This window comes from Cavia porcellus, unplaced genomic scaffold (genome assembly GCF_034190915.1).
Source record: "Cavia porcellus strain 051 isolate PalLab524CR breed Dunkin Hartley unplaced genomic scaffold, mCavPor4.1 scaffold_7, whole genome shotgun sequence".
Lineage (NCBI taxonomy): Eukaryota > Metazoa > Chordata > Mammalia > Rodentia > Caviidae > Cavia > Cavia porcellus.
In genome coordinates this window covers 33,504,680-33,510,679 of record NW_026947490.1, presented here as the reverse complement: position 1 = coordinate 33,510,679, position 6,000 = coordinate 33,504,680, and positions in this window count along the sequence as shown.

The following is a 6,000-nucleotide window of genomic DNA, read 5'->3' as shown; positions in this document are numbered from 1 at the left end:
ACTCATTGACAGAACCTGAAATCAGTGGGCTCTGCACTGGCAGTGACCCAGAGCATCTCCTGAACCAGAGACCCTGAGTGAGACAGACAGGGAGACCCATAACGCAGGACAGTAGGGTAAGGATGAGGCAGAAACCAAGCACTCAGGCCTGGCTCCTCCTCATGCAGAGCTTTTCAGGAGGCCCACAATCCTTTCCCAGCAGGGTCATGTCCTAGACGCTGAACACAACCTGACTTTCCAATGTTGCTCTCATCTCAGCTATGACAAGTTTACTCTGTCCAAGAAGTGGGCAGTTGGTCTCCCCAAGTGCCCTAGCCATTAGCCCCCAGGCTGGGCTCCCTCATGCTGACTTGGCCCTGGACCTTGGGAGCAGTGCCCATGGAGGCTGCTACAGATGTTAATGGAGGACACAGCCTCTCCTCTGAGTGGTCATCACCCAGTGACCCCCTGGACACCCTAATTACAGGACAGGAGCCCAGGGTTTAATCAGGGACCCAGACTCTGCACAGGCCCCACCGGGGAAGCCCAGGAGGTGATGGCCAAGGTGAGGCTGGGGGTGTCAGGGAAGCAGAGAGGCAGGGAGACAGGGGAGGACAGGAAGGGCTGAGTGAGAAGAAACAGAGGCAGACAGAGAGTGAGGATCCTTAGATACAGCCTTGCTGAGGCCTCAGCTCAGAACGGGCTGGGGCAGCCCCTCACCACCTCCTATTCTTCCAGAACAACTCCCTGGAACACCCTCCCTCTCGGTGAAGCCGGGATCCATGGTGTCCTCAGGAGAGGAAGTGACGCTGCTGTGTCAGTCACATATTCCGATGGTCACTTTCCTTCTGTCCAAGGAGGGGGCAGCTGATTCCCCACTGCATCTGAGATCAGAGTCTCGAGCTCAGCAGTCTCAGGCAGAATCTCCATGGGAGCTGCAAGTTTGGGGCTCGGGGGGACCTATAGGTGCTATGCCAACATTTAACTTTCTCCAGTACAAAGTGTCCTGAGTCTGGAAAACAATGGTCTAGTGAAGAATTGAAGTGGGTGAAGGTTACCCAAGAACCACTGGAACCTGACAGAGAACAGGATTAAGGGATACAGAAGAAACAGATCGCACCACAAAGGACAAATTGCACAGTGCCACTGACAGAAGCAGGCCAGCTGGGAGGCAGTGGGAAACTAACAAGATTATATTCACAAGGAACTGAAAACTTACATCAGTACCAAAAATAAAAATCATCTGCGGTTACAATTGGCAAGAAAAATTCAGGATTGAGGGCACCCTGTCACACTCAACAGCTGGCTACAGGGTGACCCGAAACAGGGTCTGATGCTATGTTATTTCTCAACCAGCCCTCACAGCTACCACTGTACCAGATTAGCCTGTTACTGCTGTAGCTGATCAGACTACCTAGGAAGAATCCTGACTCAGAGGACAGCTCCATGCCAATGAACTCGTGTGCCAAATCCACCACCACATCCAAGGAGAAGGACAGCAAGAGTTCCCTTTCCAAGAACTCAGACTAGATCTGACTTGGCAAGAGTCCTGCAATCTGGCAGAAAAAAGTCCTGAGTCTGACATAGTGCCAGTATTGAAGCAAAGTGGTCAGAGGAGTTACTGGGGTGTGAGGACTCACTGTCCCTGGTAAATAACTTATTTGGGAATCACATATGCTATGTTTCATTGGAATTTTAAATCTCTGTTCACGTCAGATGTCACAGATTTGAATTTTTGGATGTTTCTTGATTCCTTTTATAATACAAATTTTATATTCTTTTACTGTTTCCTGTGTTTACTAGGTAGTCACTTTTGTGTATTTGCTCTTTCTTGACTGTGATCTAGTGTGTATCTACCTTCTCTCCCTCATCTCAGCTCCTTGTCTACTTTCTTCACCTCAAATCTCTGAGAAAATATTATTAACATTCTCTTTGTGGTGGATGAACTAATGGTCAACCTGTGTCACCCAAGTGAACTGAATCAGCATGGCTCTGGGTGTGGAAGGCCTACCTCAGTGTTGTTGCCTAGAACATAAAAGCAGAACTAAAGGCGCAGATGATATTCATCATGGAGAAATGTGTCATGTGGGCTTTCCTGATAGGACATTGGCTGTTCTCATCGTCAGAGAACCTTTGCTTTTCCTGCTTTATTGTTGTTGTTGTTTGTTTGTTTTGTAGTTGTTGTTGCTTTGGTTGGTTTGCTTTGGTTCAGTTCAATTTGGTTCCGTGTGTGTGTGTGTGTGTGTGTGTGTGTGTGTGTCTTTTTGAGAAAGGGCCTCGTATGCAGTTCAGGCTGGCCTTGAGCTCATTTTGTATATCTAAGTTGGTCTCAAACTCGCAAAAATCTTCCTGCTTCAGCCTCCCAAGTGTTGAGATTGTACATATGCCACTACACCTGACTGGAGCTCCAGTTCTTGCTGATACTGAGGATGACTATGGTTCTCTTTATGGGAGCTCTGGTCCTTAATTTGAACATCACGTCCTGGCTCCACAGCAGACCCCTCAGCCTCCTGACACAGATCCTTCATCTTGCTGGTGCAGACTTTCTAGCTTCCACCATTGACTTTTGGGCCCTCCCAGTGCAAATTCCTGGTAAAGACATTGTGTGGGCTTGTGGCCTAAAATTGAACTCAAGGAGGACATTGTCATGGGATCCAGCACCTCAGCTGTATGCTTTGAGTCTCTAGGGCATGGACAGATCTTTTGCACACTTCTGCATTGACTCTTTGGGTGAATATTATACAGTAATTCTATAAATTGTGTGGTGTATTAAACTTTTTCCCTTGTAATCCCTAACTGCAACAGTCTTTATCATTTTTCCAAAAATATGTAAACTTCTCCTAAGCTTTTAAATTCCCTACCCATAGCTTTCTCACAGTCCTATTTCCTCTAACGTTGTTTCTAAGCCCTCCCCCAAACTAATCCTGTGGCCCTTCCATAGCTTACCTAGCTCATCATCCTCCTTTCAGCAAGTTCTTACAATCACATAGTTTTCCTGGATCACAAAGTAAACTCCTTTTCCCTCATATGTGCCCTTGTGGCCTAAAATAATCTTTGAAAACTCGCAGTACTAACCCATCAACTCAACTAAAGACACCCCAATGAAATCGAACCTCACAACAACATTTTTTTCCTCATTTACCAATATTCTGCCATTCAAAACTCCCCTTTAGTGTCTAACTGCTCCTCCATCAACCTTTTCCAATTAACCACGTCCCACCACACTTACCTCACTGCATGACAACCACAAATAGTGAACTGTCCTAGTGTGCAAAGAGAATCATATAAAAGTGTTTATGATTGGATGTATGTACTGTCACAACCAAAAGTAATTCTTTTGGCAAAACATAAGGTCAGTATTGAAACCACTTGAAGCAAATGTATGAGATAAACACTAGCACTGGGCATACAAGCTGAAAACTGCTCACAGGGATAGTATCCTACTAAAAATCATATAAGCCTCTAACTCACCGCTTTCTTTAGTCTCTAACCTGCAATAACCAACTCCAAAAAGAGATGGAAAAGGCTGGACCATACATACACCAAAAATACTCATAAGAGAATGGAAATGCCAGGAAATACAAGGTCTCTAAACCACACCCAAACATTCTCCCAAAGCAGAGCAAAGGAGTCGCAAAAGGTAGCAGAAATCCATGAATAATTCACAGAATGAAAGCTATATTAGCTCAAATGGGAAATGAATATTTCCACACATTTAATATGCCTATGGTGAATTTCAGATAAATACGTGAAAAAAACTGAAGGATTTAACCAAAACAGTTCAAAATTCCTCCACCCAGCCATCAGAAGCAACAGGCTTACCCAGAGAAACACAGGATGTGATGATATTTATGAAGGTGAAACGCAATTGGCTGCCTATGGTGTTTGGTGTTTCACTAACATTGCAGGTCTAGGGCCAGTGGTCTGATCATGGGTACAAAGGATAGCTGTATGCAGTGTGGCATCTAGGGGGGGATCTCCTTCTGAGAGTTGCAGCCACTGTTGATTTCCTATGGTCTGGTTTTGAACTCCTATATTGTCTCTATTGTTTTGTTGGGTTGGATTTTATTCTTTTAAGTTTTGTTTGGTTATGTCAAATACAATGGCAGGAGTAGCTATTTCAAAGATAGAAAGATATGGTAGCAATTTTGAATGTACTATAGGCTTCTTTTGAAGCCTTCTTTTGAAGGCTTCTTTTGAAGCCTTTATTGCATTCATTGTTTTGTTTTTATTGTCTCTATGCTACTCAGTTCTACTGAATTTTCACTATGTGTAAAGTTATCTGCAGCTATTTTAAAGACATCTAAAGGCATTATGGTAACTATTATTGATTTTGTAATGATTTGAAACCCTGTAAACTGGTTTGTTTTGATTGGTTTTATTCAGTTCTATCATCTTTAGTATTAAAAAACAATTCAAAATTTGAATGATACAGTCAGCAGAATATGGAAACCTTGAAAAGATGCCAGGCAAAAATGCCAAAAATAAAGAACTGTACGGGAAACAGATACTACAGAAATGACCAAGGCAAACACAGTTTATCTAATATCAAGGGCAAAGTAATGACTATGATAAAGAGGTCACGGGAGCAAAACAGAAAATAAGAGAACAAGAGAAGTCTGTCCAGCAGCTACTGGGACACAAAAAGAAAGCTGACCTAAGGCTAATCAGAGTGGGAGAAAAACTAGAAGAGCACACAGATGGATTCACTAACACAGTTTACAGAAATAAGAGAACAAAACTTCCAACATTAAGAAAAGATTTTAAAGTACAAGTAAGCAATACTTCTAAAACTACAGACAAATATGGTGAGAAAAGAGGGCCACCAAGGCATATCATTATTAAATCATCAGGCATCAAACAAAAATACAGAATTTTAACAGCAGACCAAAAAAGTAACATAAAGATAAATGAGCTAGAATCAATGCAGACTTTTAAACACAAGTCATTAATTCACAAGAGTTTGAAATAAAGTATTTCAAACTCAGAGATTAAATAACTGCCAACTCAGATTAACTTACTCAGCAAAGCTACCCATCCGAATAGTTACAGAAGCAAGGTATTTCCATAAAAAAGACCAGCTCAGAAGATATGTGAATGCTGAACTAACTCTAGAGAAAATACTGAAGGACAGTCATGGTAGAAACAATGAGTTAGACACAGCTTAAAACACAGAGAAAGCTACTGAGGTCAATGGATAAACAGCAGCAAAAATATAATCAAAAGAAAAACACAAAATGCACCAACAGATAAACAAAGCAATGATAGTGAATAACCAACACCTCACAGTAAGATCTCACAATGTTGATGACCTCAACTCTCCAATTAAAAGACACAAACTGGTAGATCAAAAAAAAAAGACTCTAGCAATCTATTGTATCCACGAAATTTATCTGGTTCAGAATGATATTGATAGACTAAAATTCATAAAATGGAAAACAATATTTCATGCACCAGAACTCTGAAATAGAAGGAGAGGCGATTGTATTATCAGACATGGTAAACCTCAAGCTAAACTGATTAGAAGTGCTGTCACTACATACTATTATGCTCTCTGTTTGCATGTCCCCTAAAGCCCATGTGGTCATAGGGGGTGGACCTTTTGAAGGTGGCTGAGCCTAGCATTTGTAATTGTTTCACTACAATTGTAATTGTAATTGTTTCAATTTATATTTCAGTAAATATAAATAACACTGTAATTGGCAGTGTGAGTGCTGCACCCACCAGAGGCAGCTAACTAGCATACAATGTAAGTGAGAGAAGAAGGTGTGCTTGTTTAATGTTTTTCCCTTTTCAGTCTTGTCTCTTTCCGTCACCAGAATGGTTGCCCCTTAGCCACACCACCCTGCCATAGAGGTAGCTGAGTATGGGCTGAAACTTCCAAAAACTGTAAGCTAAACAAACCTTTCCTTCCCTCATTCTAGGCATCAAGTATTTTTTTCTCAACAATGAGAGAAAAGTAACCAAGACACTAGTTAAGGGAACAATCCAAAAAAGAAGACACTGATAAACATATATGCA